General features: G+C 36.6%; 1 pseudogene; it reads left to right on the plus strand.

The window, feature by feature from the left end:
- Positions 1–10,656: 10,656 nt before the first annotated feature.
- Positions 10,657–19,552, plus strand: LOC101129857 (fatty acyl-CoA reductase 1-like; annotated as a pseudogene).
- Positions 19,553–19,796: the final 244 nt, after the last annotated feature.

Consider the following 19,796-nt stretch of genomic DNA (forward strand, 5'->3'; position numbering starts at 1 on the left):
ATGGTAAATGACTACTGGCTTCAACTTCAGATCACCAGCTGCATTAGCCCCTAACAAGAGAATCAGCCTGTTCTTTAAAGCTTTGAAGCCAGGCATTGCCTTCTTTCCAGCTGTGGAAGTTCTAGATGGCACCTATTTCCAATAGAAGGCTGTTTTATCTATACTTAAGTGTAGCCATATTTATCAATTGTCTTATTTAGAGCTTCTGAATAACTTGCTGCAGCTTTTCCATCTGAAGTTGCTGCCTCACTTTGCACTTTGAAGTTATAGAGGCAGCTTCTTTACTTAAACCTCATGAATCAATCTCTGTTAGTTTCCAACTTTTCTTCTGCAGCTTCACCAGCTTTCCCAGCTTTCATAGAATTAAAGAGGTACCATCCTGCTCTTCATTAGGCTTTGGCTTAAGGGAATGTTATCCCTGGTTTGATCTATCCAGAATACCAAACTTTCTTCATGTCACCAATAAGGCTGTTTTGCTTTCTTGCAATGCATACGTGGAATAACACCTTTAATTTCATTTTATAACTTATTTACATTCAGAGCTTGGTTATCTGATGCAAGAATCCTAGCTTTTGGCCCATCTCATGCCTTCCTCATTAAGCTCAATCATTTCTAGCTTTTGATTTAATGGGAGAGACAGACTGATCTTCCTGTTACTTGAACACTTAGAGGTCATCATAGGGTTATCAACTGGCCTAAGTTCAATATTGTCTCTTAGGGAATAGGGTGGCTTGAGCAGAGGGAGGGAGAAAAGGAATGGCCTATCAGTGGGACAGTAAGAATGCACACTATGTTCCCCTTCCTGTGTCCAAGTGTTCTCATTGTTCAATTCCCACCCATGAGTGAGAACACTCAGTGTTTGGTTTTTTGTCCTTGCGATGGTTTGCTGAGAATGATGGTTTCCAGCTTCACATCAGGGCCTGTCTTGCTCACTGGATCCAATCAGCATAATGTCATCAATGTATTAGACCAGTGTGATATCTTGTGGAAGTGAAAAGTGATCAAAGTCTCTCCTTGTAAGATTGTGACACAAGGCCGAAGATATACCCCTGAGGTAGGACAGTAAAGGTATATTGCTGCCCTTGCCTGCTGAAGGCAAATTGCTTCTGGTGGGCCTTATAGACAGAAATGGAAAAAAAAGGCATTTGCCAAGTCAATGGCTACATACCAGGTACCAGGAGATACGTTAATTTGTTCAAGCAATGAAACCACATGCGGCACAACAGCTGCAATTGGAGTCAACATTTGGTTAAGCTTATGATAATCCACTGTCATCCTCCATGATCCAACTGTCTTCTGCACAAGCCAAATGGGAGAGTTGAAGTGGGATGTGGTGGAAATCATCACCCCTGTGTCTTTCAAGTCCTTGATGGTGGCACTAATCTCTAATCCCTGCAGGGATGCGATATTGTTTTTGATTTACAATTTTTCTAGGTAGAAGCATCTCTGATGGCTTCTATTTGGCCTTTCTAACCATAATAACCTTCACCCTACCAGTCAGGGAACCAATGTGGGGGTTCTGCCAGCTGCTAAGTATGCCTATTCCAATTATGCATTCTGGCACTGGGGAAATGACCTGAGGACAAGTCTGGAGACCCGCTGAACCCACTGTAAGTCGGACCTAAGCTAAAACTCCATTAATTATGTGACCTTCATAAGCCCCTGCTTTAACTGGAGGCCCACAGTGACGTTTTGGTTCCTCCAGAATCAATGTCAGCTCTAGCCAGTGTCCAGTAGTCCCAAAAATGTCTGATCATTTCCCTTTCTCCAATGCACAGTTACCCTGGTAAAAGGCCAGAAGTCTTCTTGGGGAAGGATGGAAGAACGATTAACGGCATACATTGTCAGTAGTATGGTGGGGTCCTTCCTCAAGGGGATCAGGCCTCCCCTTCGTTCAAGGGGTTCTGGTTCTATAAACTGGATCAAGTCTGGAAACTGATTGAGGGGGCATGATTCTCTGTTTTTATAATTCAAATTAGTCTTTTTTCCATTTGACCTGATATAAATTAAGTAGGAATGCTTTAGATTTCCTATCAATTTCACTTCTAGGAACACTGTGATTAATTAGCCAATGCCAGAGCTCTGCATCACTCAGACTACTCTCATGGCTGCCTTGCCTCTGCTATCCATTAAGGTAGCCACACCCACACTGCCTTTGACAGTTGCCTTTGATAGTCACCACTTGGTCCCTGCCACCTCGGGATCCAATTATTCCCATTGTATTTAAATTTTGTAGTTGAGTGACTACAGTTCCACTGTTATATCTGACATACAGAAAAGAGCTATTACAGGGCTCTTCAAAGATGCAGGTGCTACACTCACAAATCTGTTTTGCAAAGCATTAGTCAAGGGTATATCTTCTGGACCTTCCCAGCTGAAATGACTAATCTAAAGTGACTAATCCACTCCACTATCCCAATATCCCTAAGCCATTGGATGCCTTCCTCTACATTAAACCAAGGGAGATCAGGCATTCCCAGCTTGCTCACACTGGGTCATCTTTTAATCCATATTTCAGCTAACCAAGCAAATAAACTATTAGAATCTTTTTTAACTCCCCGAGCTGCAACATTAAATGCAGAGTCCCTACTTAGTGGACCTAAATCAATAAACTCAGCGTGATCCAACTCGATATTCTTTCCACCATTATCCCACACCCTTAATATCCATTCCCATGCCTGTTCTCCAGATTTCTGTTTATATAAATTAGAAAACTCAAGCAGTTCTTTTTGAGTGTAGCACATCTTCTCATGGGTCACACTCTCAACCTCACCTCTAGGGGCCCCCGGGACTTTAATTATAGGTCTAGGAGCCAACAGGGCTTTTGGGGGTGGCTCCTGAGGAGAATCAACATTATCTTTCCTGGCAACTGCCTCACGGGACACCATCACTGTTGCCTCAGGCAGCACAGGGTTTATCTTCTCAGACAAAGGTGGAAAGGCTGATGGCAGCATGGATTGGGGAGGGGATATTGCCACTACTAGGGATGCAGAAGCTGTTTCTTCTGATCAAAAGGTTCATCAGAGTTTACAAGCTCAGTGTCCCCAGCTTCATCAGGGTCCTCCCTCATGTCCCCATTCAAAGTAGCAGGGTCCCATTTTTTTTTTTTTTCAATCAATGCCCTCACTTTAACAGTAGACACCTGGTGAGGCTGTGCATGCACCTTTCACTGCAGGTCAGCCACTCACATGATAAGAGCTTGTGTCTGATTTTCCACAATTTCAGCTCTTTCTCTACAGGAGATAAGACTCTCATTCACGGCAATCTTAGCAGATTTGAAGCTCAGTATCTGCTTCTGAAACTGGAGTTATAATTCCTGAGTTCATCATTTTTCTTCATCACTTTCCCCAGTGAACTTAGGAGCAACCAACCAACTTCATTATGTTCATTTGTTCTCCACCTGTAGTCAAAGGTATTATGTATAGAGTTACTAAACTCCTTGCCTCTCACAAGCAGTGAGTTGGGAGTGTCAAATGCATTTATTTTGCGTAACTCTAAACAGTTCACACCAAGGAAAATCAGTGTTCTCCATACTATTAGAAGTAGAGTCGTTAGCATTTTGGGGTCTAATCATATTAAGCAGCCAACTCCAGAAACCCCAAAACCAACAAAAGAACTTCATCCTTAATATTCTGTTCCTCTAGAAACACTCCTTTTACCAAAATCTGTATTTGTCAGCGTTGTCTAGAGGGACAGAACTAATAGGATATGTAAATATCCTGGAGTTTATTAAGTGGTATTAACTTACACAATCACAAATCCCACAATAGGCTGTCTGCAAACTGAAGAGCAAGGAAGCCAGTCTGAGTCCCAAAGCTGAAGAACCTGGAGTCCAGTGTTTGAGGGCAGGAAGCATCCAGCACAGGAGAAAGATGTAAGCTGGAAGGCTAAGCCAGTCTAGCCTTTTCACGTTTTTTTTCTGCCTGCTTTATATTTTGGCTGTGCTGCCAGCTGATTGGATGGTGTCCACCCAGATTAAGTGCCTTTCCCAGCCCACTGACTCAAATGTTAATCTCCTTTGTCAACACCCTTACAGACACACTCATGATCAATACTTTGCATTCTTCAATCCAGTCAGTTGACACTCAGTATTAACCATCACATGCTTTGAAGAAACAACATGTAACACTATAGTAAGTTATTAATAATGAGTTCTTGACATTTGAAAACAGAAGAGTGTTTACTTTGTGGACACTGAATGTACAGATAAGAATTAGCAGCAGCCTGAATGAACAATGGTGTCTTAATGGAAAATAAGGGCAAAACAAAATCAAATCAAACAAAGCAAAAGAAGAAAACAAACATGCAACAATAACAGAAACAAAACTTGTTTTCCTGACCATAATTAGCCTCTAAGAGTAATAATGCTAATAGAAGATGACTATCCAATTTTTATATTTTTAGGACATTACAGATGCATGGTTGATCAACTCCTTCAAATAAAAAAGTATAGAGAATCATTTAAACAGTAAACCGAATATATCTCTACTCCCTTCAAAAACTCAACTAAATTTGTCAGAACAGCACAAAAATGAGACGAAACTGTGACGCACTTAGAGAAAGTAAAAAGCATATGACGAACGTTAATCAATCTAACACAGAAATATCAAGAAGCGAACTGATTGGCAGAACACCATTATCAGAAATTGGGGTAATATCTTGAATGTAAAAGAAAAACTAAGTTGTTTTGTTTGTTTGTTTGTTTTTCCCAAAGAGTTAGGTGAAATTTTGTTTAAGAAGCAGTTATTTCTCCAGATCTCATTCCCAATCCTCATAACGGAGTAACTGATTCTGTCTTAACCAGGCAGATGATTAGAGATTAATTTTTCAAAAAGAGTGAATCAGAAGGACTCTGAAAAGATGGAATCAAACAAAGTCCAGAAAACTTTCTTTCTTTTTTTTTTAAATTATATTTTAAGTTTTAGGGTACATGTGCACAACGTGCAGGTTAGTTACATATGTATACATGTGCCATGTTGGTGTGCTGCACCCATTAACTGGTCATTTAACATTAGGTATATCTCCAAATGCTATCCCTCCCCCCTCCCCCCACCCCACAACAGTCCCCAGAGTGTGATGTTCCCCTTCCTGTGTCCATGTGTTCTCATTGTTCAATTCCCACCTATGAGTGAGAACATGCCGTGTTTGTTTTTTTGTCCTTGTGATAGTTTGCTGAGAATGATGGTTTCCAACTTCATCCATGTCCCTACAAAGGACATGAACTCACCATTTTTTATGTCTGCATAGTATTCCATGGTGTATATGTGCCACATTTTCTTAATCCAGTCTATCATTGTTGGACATTTGGGTTGGTTCCAAGTCTTTGCTATTTTCTGACGAGGTGAACTGAGTGAAATTCTGGGATTGAAAGTGGAACTCTTTCAGTCCTCTTTGCTGACTCAACTGCTAAAATTCTGAAAAGTGTAACTATAATCTTATAACCTTCAATTCATGAAGTCTAGACTCCAAATAATAGGAAACAAAAAAAAATAAGAAAATAATTTAAAAATATTTTTTAAAAAATCTTCAAACTGAAGAAGATGAAAAGTAGAAAGGTCATTATTAGGAACATACACAATGAATGAAAACGGTCTTGAACTAGGATACACCATCATGAAATTGATGATTTGGGACACAGACAAATTTCCGAAAAGTTTGCAGAGAAAGGATTAAAAAAAATTGATACATGCAATACATATAAAGCATTTAAATAGTGCTTGGAAGATGGTAAATACTAAACATATATATGTGTGTTTTTTTAGTTTTTTTTTTTTTTTTTAAGACGGAGTCTCACTCTGTCGCCCAGGCTGAAGTGCAGTGGCACGATTTGGGCTCACTGCAAGCTCCGCCTCCCGGGTCCAGGCCATTCTCCCACCTCAGCCTCCAGAGTAGCTAGGACTACAGGTGCCCGCCACCACACCCAGCTAATTTTATTTTTATGGCTTTAGTAGAGACAATGTGTGTGTTTTTAAAATAGTAGCAATAATATTAGTAATAGTAGTTATTGTAATGTAAAGTATTTACAATGAAATATTTCTCAATGGAGAGCTGAGAAGTTACTTGTTTAGAATATCTGATATTATTTGGAATTGCTTAATACATAAAGGATTACTTGTGTTAAAATATATTTGCAATGATGTTTACTTTATCCATTAAGATTTTGAAATTAAAATACACACAGTGTCATGTAGAGCAGTGTAAGACTGTATTTGTAAATTTATCTTTAAATGGCAGATATGGCTTTGCTAGCTCTTTGTAGAGATGAAATTGTTTCCTGCTAAAATCACCTGAGGATGAAATTAAACATATTTTAACTGGGCTGTACCCGTGGGAGGTCTTTGAAGAGTCTGTTTGTATAAGAAATGTATGAATTACTTTTCTTACCTCCTGAGGTGCTCCGTGATGATGACCTCTATTGAAAAAATATTAAGTGCTTTATAACTCCTTAGAACAGAGAAAGTTAAGAAAAAATACAATGAATAAAATAAAACAAATTTAACCTTCAGAAAGGATTCCAATGAGAAGAGTTTTAGAATTTTTTTTTCAGTTATGTAAGCCATTAACTATTAGTAAGAAAGCATGCTTTTAATAGAAGGGATTGTCTTTGTGTGCATGTGCATATGTTAATTTAATTGCTTACAAAAAGAAAAACTCTAATTGTATCACAGCTGTTGACATCTGACATTCTCATTTTTAACATACATAAATATTAAATTTTGCTACTTGAGTGCTACTTAAGAAAAAAATTACTTCCATGAATGGAATGACAATTTTGCAAAACTTTAAAAAAAAGACATTCATAAAATACCAAAAAAATTAAGGTAGCACTGAATATATTCATTTTGGTTTATAAGTTTACATTTTCCAAATCACAAACATTAGTACTTTTCTTATATGACTTGAAATCTTAATTTCTGCTAATCTATACAATGTTATATTACAATATTTCTATATTTACCAAATTGTTTCACTGAGAAAAATACATTATAATAGAGTTGGAAATTTTCTGAATTTCGTAGATCTCTACTTATGTAAAATTTAAATGATCTTATTACATTAATTTCTACTTTATAAAATGATAGCTATGATTTCTAATATTATATATTAACATGCACTACAAACTGAGCAAGAAATATGGATTTCATGTAAATATGTTCCTTGCTTTTTATGATTCTTATGTTTTAAATATAGGATAACTATCTTACTTATTAAAAAGAATGCAGTGAAATTAGCAATAATTTATATTTTAGAAAGTTCATATGGTACTTGCTATGGATTAGCCACCCAAATCTCATCTTGAATTGTAGCTTCCAAAATCCCCATGTTTCATGGGAGTGACTCAGTGAGAAGTAATTGAATCATGGGGGCAGGTTTTTACTATTCTGTTCTTATGATAGTGAATATGTGTTATGAGATCTGATGGTTTTATAAAGGGCAATTTACCTGCAAATGCTCTCTTGCCTGCTGCCATGTAAGGCATGTTTTTGCTCCTCCTTCACCTTCCACCATGATTGTGAGGTATCCCCAGTGATGTGAAACTGTGAGCCCATTAAACTTCTTTTTTCTTATAAATTACTCAGTCTCAGGTATATCTTTATTAGCAGTGTGAGGACAGACTAATACAGTATTTTTTCCTTAAAAAAGACACTTTATCAAGGTGAATGTCTTAGAGATCTGCTGTACAGCCTAGCGCTTCTAGTTAGGAACACTGTAACATATATTTAACATTTTAATGAAATAATACTTCTTATGTAGTGTTCTCATCACAAAACATAATAATAATGAATAAAGAGAGAGAAAACTTTTGGAAGTGAAGGAGACGTTTACAGCATGGATTGTGATAACTTCTCAGGTATAGACTTGTCTCCAAACTCAAGTTGCATACATTAAATATGTACAGCATTTTGTATAACAATCACATCTCAATAAAGTCATTTGCACAATAACATAATAATTCTAATTATTCCCATTTTTCCTCAAATTCAGAATAAGGCTGCTGTTTTATTGTGCTCAATATGTCATCCTTTAAAAACTATTATATCAACAACATAGCAAGTAAGTATTTGTAAGTCTTACATATCAATGCCTTCCTACAAATGGGATTTTAAGAAATACTGTACAAAATTGTTGTACCATAAAACTTCTGTGAATGAGACTGAACTAGAAAAAAACTATTGTAAAATTCACATGCAACAAAAAAAGAGCCCAAATAGCCAAGGCAATCCTAAGCAAAAAGAACGAAGCTAGAGGCATCACGCTACCCAACTTCAAACTATGCTACAGGGCTATGACAGTAACCAAAACACCATGGTATTTGCACAAGGACAGACACATTAAACCAATGGAACAGAATAGGGAACTCAGAAATAAGACTGCATATATACAACTATCTGATCTTCGACAAATCTGACAAAAACAAGCAATGGGAAAAGGTTTTCCTATTCGATAAATGGTTCCCTATTCAATAAATGGTGCTGGGATGACTGGCTAGCCATATGCAAAAAATTGAAACTGGACCTCTTCCTTACACCATCTACAAAAATTAACGCAAAGTGGGTTAAAAACTTAAATGTAAAACCAAAAGCTATAAAAACCCTGGAAGACCACCTAGGCAATACCATTCAGGACATAGGCATGAGCAAAGGTTTCATGATGAAAACACCAAAAGTAATTGCAACAAAAGCAAAAATTGACAAATGGGATTTAAATAAACTAAAGAACTTCTGCACAGCAAAAGAAACTATCAACAGAGTAAACAGACAACCTACAGAATGGAAGAAAAATTTTTGCAAACTATGTATCTGACAAAGGTCTAATATCTAGCATCTCTAAGGAATTTAAACAAATATACAAGAAAAAATCAACCGCATTAAAAAAGTGGGCAAAGGACACAAACAGACACTTCTCAAAAGAAGACATACATACAACCAGCAATCATATGAAAAGAAGCTAAACATATCTGATCATTAGAGAAAGACAAATGAAAACCACAATGAAATACCATCCCACACCAGCGAGATGAATAGTATTAAAAAGCCAAAAAGTTACAGATGCTGTCATGGTTGTGGAGAAAAATGAACACTTTTCACTGCTGGTGGGAGTGTAAATCAGTTCAACTATTACGGAAGACAATGTGGCAATTTCTCAAAGACATAAAAGCAGAAATACCATTTGACCCAGAAGTCCCATTACTAGGGATACAGCCAAAGAAACGTAAATTGTTCTGTTATAAAGACACATGCATGTGTATGTTCATTGCAGCACTATTCACAACAGCAAAGACATGGAATCAACCCAAATGCTCATCAGTGATACTCTGGATAAAGAAAATGTTGTACATAAACACCATGGAATACTATGCGTCGTAAAAAAGAATGGGAATATGTCCTTTGCAGGGACATGGATGGAGCTGGAGGCATAATCCTTAGCAAAGTAACACAGGAACAGAAAACCAAATACCACATGTTCTTACTTATACCTGGGAGCTAAATGATAAGAAAACATAGACACATAGAGGGTAATAACAGACACTGGGAACTTTCATATGGTAGAGGATGGCAGAAGGGAGATAATTGGGAAAAATAACTAATGGACACTAGGCTTAATACCTGGGCGATGAAATAATTTGTACATCAAACCCCTTTGACACGTTTGCCTATGTAACAAACCTGCACATATACCCCTGAACTTAAAAGTTAAAAAAAATATGTGAATGAAATATGGCATATGGAATCCTAAAATGTAAATTATAGTTAGAAAAGTGTAAAATACACATATTTGCACAAGCTCCATTTATATACAAATTATCTGAAGGTAAACACAAACTGAGGTGTCAGTGAAGTATTTGTGATGATGTACAAAATAAAATAAAAAACAAAAAGAATTGTAAAGTTCTAGTAGAAAGAAATAAGATCAAATTTAGTAGCCTATACAATGCAGGAATGGGCAGGAATGAGTTTTCCATGACAGGTAGGACACTTTATCTTGCAGCCCCTAGAAACTTTCAGGAGTGGCGGTGACACATGTAAAGAATAATTAGGGTCAGACATGGTGGCTCACTCCTGTAACCCCAGTACTTTGAGGGGCTTAAGAGGGCAGATCACTTGAAGCCAGGAGTTTGAGACCAGCCTGGTGAATATGGTGAAACCCCGTCTCCACTAAAAATACAAAAAATTTAATTGGGTATGGTGGTGCATTCCTGCAATCCCAGTTACTCAGGTGGCTGAGGCGGGAGAATCACTTGAACTGCAGAGGCAGAAGTTGCAGTGAGCCAAGATTGTGCCACAGCACTCCAGCCCGGGTGACAGAGTGAGATTCCACCTCAAAAAAAAAAAAAAAAAAATGATAAAAATTAAATCATGAGATTATTTTACATGGAGATATTCAAGATAAGGTAATCAAACTAGAAAATACTTGCATTAAGAGCTATTAGTCTGTTTTCATGCTGCTAATAAAGGCATACCCAAGACCGGGTAATTTATAAAGCAAAGAGGTTTAATTGACTCGGTTCCATATGGCGAGGGAAGCCTCACAATCATGGCAGAAGATGAAAACAGAGCGAAGGGACTTGTTACATGGTAGTGGGCAAGAGAGACAGCCTAGCAAAAGGGGAAACCCCTTGTAAAACATCAAATCTCATGAGACTTATTCACGACCATGAGAACAGTATGGGGGGAAATCGCTTCCATTATTCAATTGTCTCCTACTGGGTCCCTCCCACAAGATGTGGGAATTATTGGAGGTACAATTCAAGACAAGATTTGGGTAGGGACACAGGCAAACCGTATCAGAGGTAAATAGGTAAAAAAGCAAAGTAAAACAAAACAACAATAATAAAACTGTAGCTTTGGAGATACAGAATCAGTAGTCAGATAATTAAGAGAATGGCAGAAGCTGAATCTTTGTCAACCATATTATCCAAATTGCATTAATCAAGTGTTAGAAACATGGACATAGATTTGGTAAGACCATGTGATATATTACATAAAACTGACAGACTAACAAAGAGCAGCCTTGTTAGAACAGCTAAGGAGGTATCAGTGCACTGTATATAAAGTCTTTTTAATGATCAATAATATTTTATATTGTCACATCTGAGATTACGTATTAGATTGGAAATACTTAATAGAAAGGCAATCTTTATGCAGACATTAATGATAAATAAATAGGGTTTTAAAATCTGGGATATCATGCAGAGCAGGTGACTGGGAAACTTAATTGAGAATTACACACACACACACACATATACATACAAACACACACAAACACAAGTACACATGGTGGTAAATGTAATCTGGCTGTTAAGAATGTTCACTGATAATCAACTAATAGCCAGAAGAACTTTGCATTGTACAGTGTCCTGCTAAAGGCAAATAACACACATTTAGATATATTTTTATCACTACAAACACCACATAATGTCCATGATGGCAGAAATGTTTGTGTGTGTGTGTGTGTGTGTGTGTGTGTGTGTGTGTGTGAGAGAGAGAGAGAGAGAGAGAGACAGAGAGAGACAGGATCTAACTCTGTTACCCAGACTGGAGTACAGTGGCATGATTATAGCTTATTGCAGCCTTGGCTTGCAGAGCTCAAGTGATCCTCCTTTCTCAGCCTCCTGAGTAGCTGTGATTACAGGTGTGAGTCACCGGGCGTGATGGCTCATGCCTGTAATCCCAGCACTTTGAGAGGCCAAGGAGGGCAGATCACGAGGTCAAGAGATTGAGACCAGCCTGGCCAACATGGAGAAACCCCATCTCTACTAAAAATACAAAAATTACCTGGGCGTGGTGGCGCGCCTGTAGTCACAGCTACTCAGGAGGCTGACGGAGGCGAATCACTTGAACCTGGGAGGTGGAGGTTGCAGTGAGCCGAGATCGCACCACTGCACTCCAGCCTGGCGACTGAGAAATATTCTGTCTCAAAAAACAAACAAACAAACAAAACAATGTAGAGAAAGGGTGTCGATATTTTGCACAAGCTGGTCTCAAACTCCTGACCTCAAGCATTTGTCCCACCTTGGACTCCCAAGTTCTGGGACTATATGCATAAGCCACCATGCCTGGCCAGAAACGTTTGTCTTTTTACACTGCTGTACCCCTAGGACCAAGAACAGTACCAGAAATGAGGTATGTACTCAAAGTACTATTTCTTGTAATAAATGGCAGAGGCTATAAACATTAGCCATATTAACAAGAGATAGTTTAGACTAACACAGGCATCTGATAATATAAGAATAGAACAAAGTATCTGAAAAGATTTGGGAAGTGAAATCGAAAATATAGAACGAAGGCTATGATTGTGAGGGGTATAGACAAGAGGTCATAGTACAAGCAGCACAGTTGACTTGTTCATTAATTACACAGATTACTAGGCCAGGGACACTTCTAACAATACAACGAAAATGTAAAAGGTTGAATTTGACCCAGACACTCAGTAGTTATACAGGCGTTTTAGCAGCAAAGCAATATATGATTTTCAAGAGATCACATGTTTTTCTAACAGCTTTTGTCAACTTTGAAGAGGGTCACAGGACACCTTTTGTTGGTTAATACAAGGGACTTAGATGCTTCCTGATAATATAGTGGTGTTCTTAGGACCTGAGACTCAGAACCCTGGCTGGACTTGTAGTGGTAAGAACAAAGTTAAATATTGATGAATAGTAGAGAGCTTGAGTTTTCTGAAATAAATGGAAATTGTATTCCAATTAGGTAAAATTATGTGAGAAAACAGAACAGTTTAGGAAACATAAAGTGTATTCAAGACTCAGGATTAAAAGTACCATATTAAAGAAGAAAAATAAGTTATGCTCAATGAATTTAATTCATTCAGTGATCTCCCAAGTCCCCAGATTCAGCAAAATTCTATTGAAAACAAATTTGAAGCAGCCTCAAGAAAACGGAAGCCTGGAAAATCCCGCCCCTGGTTTTGCCAATTGTGTAGAACTCTGTTTTCCAAAGCTACTTACTTGAAATAAGACTTCTGATTTAAAGAAAGTTTAAGAGGGCTTTTCTATGATAAAAAATAATTTTCTACTAAGTTGAGAAACATGCTATAAATTATGATAATAATTGTTTTTTATGGAGTTTGATACATATTTTCTGACCATAATTTAAATTAAATTAGGCTGTTGTGGATAAAAATATTAAAAATGCCCTAGGAGATGTGTAAATGGGTCTATAATATTCAAAGAGACAAAGACTGATTAAGATAGCACGGTTGAGTAAATTTAACTTTCTAAGCTCAATGAAAATTTCCCAACATAAAATGATTTTTTTAATTCTATACGAAATTATAAAATCAAGATAAAATCATTAAAGTACAAAGTCTAATGCTGAAAATCTATTTTAAAAGCTACAATAGTTTCCTTAGGTTTTAGTTATAATAAATAAAATTCATGGCAATTTAAACTTTAGAGACTTGCAGAGATTCAGAGAAGTGTAGATTGAAGTAAGTACCACCCACACACCTTCCTATGGATTTGTGTCTATAGGGGAAAAAATGGGAACAGTTATCTGTATCAAGTGTTAACATTTTTAAAGGTCAGAGAGTGAAGATTTTTGATTCTTTGGCCGTGTGGTCTCTGTTACAACTACTTGATACTGCTGTTGCAGTACGAGAGCATCCACAGACAATACATCATTTTAGGTGTGGTTGTGTGTCAATAAAATGTATTTACAATAATGCAGATTAAGCCAGATCTCACACATGGGCTATAGATTGTCCATTCTCAATGTATAGGAATGGTTCCAAATTGGTTGATTATGCATTAAATGTTTCCCAGTATTTTGTTAAGGAAAACACAATGAGTAATGAGGTTGTATGGGACGATTTGAATTAGAAGATGTGATTGAGAAAGGCTTTAAAATTAGGAAGAAATGGCTAGGGAAGAAACAGGAGCAAAGACTATATCATGCGAAAAATTAGAGCAAAATGTGGTAATAAAAATTAAGCTATATTACCATATAATTTCGTCCAGTTGCCAAAGGAAATTTTTGATGAAGAACAAGAGAAAAAAGGGTTGGTCATGAATATTTCATCCTATTTGAAAAATAAAATGTGTAATCTCTGTTATAATAAATTGCCAGAACTTTAACAGTAACACTGCTGTTTTTCTAAGAGTTTTTTCTCCTATCTCAATGACATTTTTTTACCTAAACGGCAACACCTTGACAGTCAACATTTGTGGTATCTAAATATGAAGACCCACTATCTCAGCCATGGGGTAAGATTTAGTGGTTACTCAGAAACTATCACAGTATCAATGATTTCTTTTCTTTTCAGGCCTTAATCTGGAATTCACTTTTTGTAGAAGAAGAAGATAAAAGCCTCCACAGCAGAACAGGTTTAGTTCAGCTCCGGAATAGAGCGGTAGTTGACCAGAATACAGAGCCTTTCAGTGTAGATCAGCACAGAGCAGAGCTACAACATCACAGTCACAGAGGGGAAAGGTCACATCTACGGTAATCAATAAATGGCAACAGTGTAATTTTGGAAGAAGCAACCTGCTGTAACACAATCTAGAAAACATTCATGCTTATAATAAAGTCCATGTAACTGCAACAGAGAGGAGAAAATGGGGTTTCAGAAAGCAGTAAGTTCTCCGAAACAAGACACTGGCAGGAGGAAGTCTATTAATCTCTGCTAGGATTCTCATAGAGTACACAGAGAGGATCAGCAGAATAAATGAATGAAGAAAGACAACCACAACTGGGGACAGACCAACAAGACACAGTTTCCTTAATTACACAGGGCTTAAGACTTTCACATGGTTCTGACCAAGATGGCTGTAAGTTTCCCCTCAGCTTGACTCAACTTTAGACTATTTTCTTCTTGACTTGAAGGGACCTGATGTCTCTTTTATTAGATTACTTTGCCTTTTGGATTAAAACACACCAGTTATATTTATATTTATGAGTTCATAATGTTATTATACCAAAAATAAATCATGGTAATTAATGTTATTCAAACGTCATCATTGAAGAAAGCTTTGTAGATAAACTCATCATATTAAAACCTCTAAGTAAAGAGATGTGTGTAAACATTTTTCTTGTCTTTTCTATACACACTGAACTTGGTGATAACCAAACAGTTTGTGAAGGAAAGTTAATTTTCATAAAACTATAATAGCTACTATCTGAAAATAGAAGAACAGAGTTGGAGTATCACATTTGGGCCATCCCCAGTAATATAATGAATTAAAGCTACAATCATCAATAACTGCTAACATTTCAAAAAGAAAAACAAATCAGGAAGTATACAACACAGCCTAAGAAATGTTTATGCCAAACAAACCTGAATCTAATTAAACATTTAAATGTTATTGATAGGAAATACAGGGGGACAGATGTTAGCAGACAACTCAGGAATGCAATGAGCAAGTCTTATAGCATGGAAAAGTTTAAATGGCAAATAATTCATTTTTTTCCCAATAAAACAACTGAAAGAACAAACATATACAGGAGACAACTAGTATATTAAAATAGTTTTAAGAAATATGTCAGTGTAATTGCAGCATATGGATTTTGTTTGGATCTTGATTTGAATAAATAAGCATATAAAATGAATTTATAAAAAAGTATATTAAGAAATTATTTTTAAAGTATGGAATTAGTATGGTTGGTTTTTTAGAGATATGAATGTGGAATTTGACTGTGAATTGTATATTAGATAGTTTCAATATTAATTATTGAGTGTGATAATTGTAGTATGGGTAGTAAGAGAATGTCTCTATTTTAAGGAGATATTTGCTAAAATACTAATGGAGAAGTATCAGGATATGTACAAATTACTTTCAGGTGGCTTAGAAAGAGAACTTTTAAAATGGCAGTGCTAATTTGGAAAATGGGTAACATGAATGCCCATCAAAACCTTAGTCTCTAACTAGGCCTTTCAATAGAAAATATAGGGATTCCAGTTGAGTGAGAGGAAGTACAACCACTTCTCTCTACCTCTTCCAAGTAATGCCACTAAAAGTACCTGGAAGAATGCATGGAGGTACTGCTGGAGGACTTAGAAGTAAATAGTAATAGGGAGATTAAAGAAAAAAACTAGTTTCAAAGTAACATGAAACTCAATGTGAGTTCGCCTATATTTTTCCTCCAGTGTATCCTAGCCAGTCCTATGACAGAATGAAATGCAGAACTGGACATTTGCACAGACAGTGAGAGCTTCAGAAGCAACAGGAAAGCCAAACACAGAAATAAAAAATATTGCTTAGATCTACTTACATGTTGAATCCAAAAAAAGTCAAATACATGGAAGCAGAGAGTAGAAAAGTGGTTGCCAAGGGTAGGAATGTGAGAGGAAGTGGAGAGATGGTCAACGGGTAAAACACTGTGGTTATATAGAGTAAATAGGCCTAGAGACTGAATGCATAGCATGATGAATACAGTTAATAATACTGTAACATATACTGGAAATTTGCAAAGAGAGTAGACTTCAAATGCTCTCACCAAAATATTACTAACAATAATTATGTAAGGAGGTAGATATGTTCATTTGCTTCAGTTTAGTAATGATTTCATGGTGTGTGTGTGTGTGTGTATGTACATATTAAAACATCATGTTGTACACCGTAAATATATACAAATTTTATTAAATATATAAATATAAAAAAGTAAAAAACAAAAATTATGAGGCAGAAAACTAATAGGGCATTGTATAATGCATAAATTAGTCTAGCATCACTTAAGCCACTGATCAATTTCAAATTATGAAATGTGGAGCGATTAGATTGTATGTAACTTATGATGCAATACGAGAAGTACCTCAGTGCTACCTCTAAATATTTTTCCTTGCACATAAAGTCTGAATGTACCCCAAACTCTAGATCTAACCACTAATTTAAACTGTTCACATAGACTCTTAAACAAAACTACAATAAAGCAATTGGCCATATTCATAGTGTAGGACATTTTTATAAGGAAAATAACCGAATTTATCAAAAAAAAATCAATGGCTTCAAAAAGGAGGGCTGGGGTTAAGGCTTAAGCTTAAGACCTGAAATTGAAAAACTGCTAAAAGAAAACATAGGGGAACAGCCATGACATTTATGTGGGCAATGATTTTTTTGGATATAATCCCCAAAGGACAAGCAACAAAAGCAAGAGTGGGCAACTGGGATTACAACAAACAAATAAAGCTTTTGCAAAGTGAAAGAAAAAATAAATTAAAGAGACAATCTATAAAATAAAGAGAAACTATTTTCAAACCATACATCTGATATGGGGTTATTAATGAAAAAGGAAGTATAAAAAAACCAAGAATACCAATAAACTTACTTTTTTTAATGGGCAAAGGATTAGAATTGAAATTTCCCAAAGAAGACTTACAAATAACGTACGTGTGTGTGTTTTTTACCTAACACCTGTTAGAACAGCTATTTTCAAAAAGATGAAAGATAACAAGTATTGGTGAGAATGTAGAGAAAAGGGAACTCTGGCACACAATTTGTGTGAATGTAAATCAGTACAGCCATTATGGAAAACAGTATGAAGAGCCTCCAAAAATTAAAAATAGAACTACCATACAAGCCAGCTATCCCACTACTGGGTATATATCTGAAGGGAATGAAATCAGTATGTCCAAGAGATATCTGTATTCCCATGTTGATTGTAGCATTATTCACAATAACTTGGCTGTGGAAACCAATTATATTAATTAAGAAAGAATGAGAGGAAGGAATGTAATGAGGGATAAAGGAAAAAAGGAAGGAAGGAAGAAAAAACATAAGAGAGAAAAAGAGACCAAGAAAGAGAATAGGAAAAAAAATGCATTATTAAGAATACTATGTCTGTCCTTTCTATATTTTTTTCCCACTTCTTTTCTGTCAGGCTAGAAAAGGAATCACTGGAGAAAAGCAATAGAACCAAGTACTGATATGGGCCTGGTCCATGATGTTAGTGAGACTTGTGCTGCCACAAGGTAGGAGACGCACTAAAAGAGAGTGTGAGGGTGTGCTCTGTGGTATGAGCAGAACAGCTTAAGAATGCATCTCGGTTGCTGTGAGTCCCCAATGAACTGTGAAAAGCAGCCAGACAGTTGTCTGTGTTGTAAAGAGTTAGATGAATACACACTGTGAGTTAACTAGGAGATTCCTCCATGCCTAGCGCAGTAGAAGTGGTATGGACTAAATGGATCTGAAATCAGAAATTTTCTCTTCTATCACATAGTGTTTGGGCTTGAGAAGGGACTGTCACCCTGACTGGGACTGCATTTACCATATATATTCTGCAAAAGCCCTGACATGACTTTTGCAGAAGCTAAAAAGACATGTCTTTTTAGCTAAGACATGACTTAGCTAAAACTAAGTTAGTGAGATTGTGTTTCTGCTACTAAACTGTCCAACAAATTCCAGAGATTAAAGTTATGTTATCCAGATAACTGTTTCCCAGAGAATAAACTGCTAACACTTAGTATATGAAATTTGACCTGATAGAGTTTTAGGGTGAAAAAGTGCAGGTAAATGCTTAATTTTTTTTTTTTTTGAGACGGAGTCTTGCTCTGTCTATCTACCACCTGTGGATCCCAAGAAGCTGATTGATTCTTTAGAGTGGATGGATTATGGCCAAGTAAATGATATCATGCCAAAGTTGATAGGAGACAGACCTAACACATACATAGACACAAAAGCGTTGGCAGAATATGTTGTACAACAAGAAGGAGCAAAGCTAAATGTGGAGATTGTAAGGCCGTCTATTGTTGGTGCCAGTTGGAAAGAACTTTCCAGGATGGATTGATAACTTTAATGGACCAAGTGGTCTCTTTATTGTGGCAGGGAAAGGAATTCTTTGAACAATGCGTGTCTCCAATAATGCCCTTGAAGATCTTGTTCCTGTAGATGTAGTTGTCAACAAGAGTCTTGTGGCAGCCTGGTATTCCGGAGTTAATAGAACAAGAAACCTCATGTCATATAATTGTACAACAGATAGCACTAATCGTTTCCACTGGGGTGAAGTTTAATACCATGTGATTTCTACTTTCAAGAGGAATCCTCTCAAACAGGCCTTCAGATGGCCCAATGTGAATCTAACCTCCAATCACCTTTTATATCATTCCTTGGATTGCTGTAAGCCATAAGGCCTCAGCATTCCTGAATGATATCTACCTCAGGATGACTGGAAGAAGCCCAAGGATGATGAAAACAATAATTCATCTTCACAAAGCTGTGATGTTACTTGAGTATTTCACAAGTAATTCTTGGGTTTGGAATACTGACAATGTCAATATGTTAATGAATCAACTAAACCTTGAAGATAAAAAGACTTTCAATATTGATGTACGGCAGTTACATTAGGCACAATATATAGAGAACTACTGCATGGGAACTGAGAAGTACATATTGAATAAAGAAACGTCTGGCCTCCCTGCAGTCAGAAAACATCTGAACAAGTTGCATAATATACCTTATGATTTTAATACTATCCTTGTGATTCTCATCTGACACATTTTTATTGCAAGACCACAAATGGCAAGAAACATCTGATACCTTGTGGTTAGTCTGTGTTACAAGTTTCTGTCATAGTTTCAAGCATCCAGCACTATGAGATACTGAAGACCAAGAACTCAGCATTTGAACATCTATGCCTGTGGTGGTCTAAATGCACAAAATGTAAAATGTACTTAAGTCATTTCACCTTTTGTCATGACATTAAACCATCTTAGATTGGAGTGCGAAGTAAATTATGGTACATTTTATGTAACATTTTAATGTTTATGCTCATAAAACCTAGTGAACACACTGTGTTTTGCCAGCTCTAATCTACAATAGCTACCAAAACCATGACTTAATATTTTGA

This window comes from Gorilla gorilla, chromosome 14 (genome assembly GCF_029281585.2).
Source record: "Gorilla gorilla gorilla isolate KB3781 chromosome 14, NHGRI_mGorGor1-v2.1_pri, whole genome shotgun sequence".
In the NCBI taxonomy this organism is placed as follows: domain Eukaryota; kingdom Metazoa; phylum Chordata; class Mammalia; order Primates; family Hominidae; genus Gorilla; species Gorilla gorilla.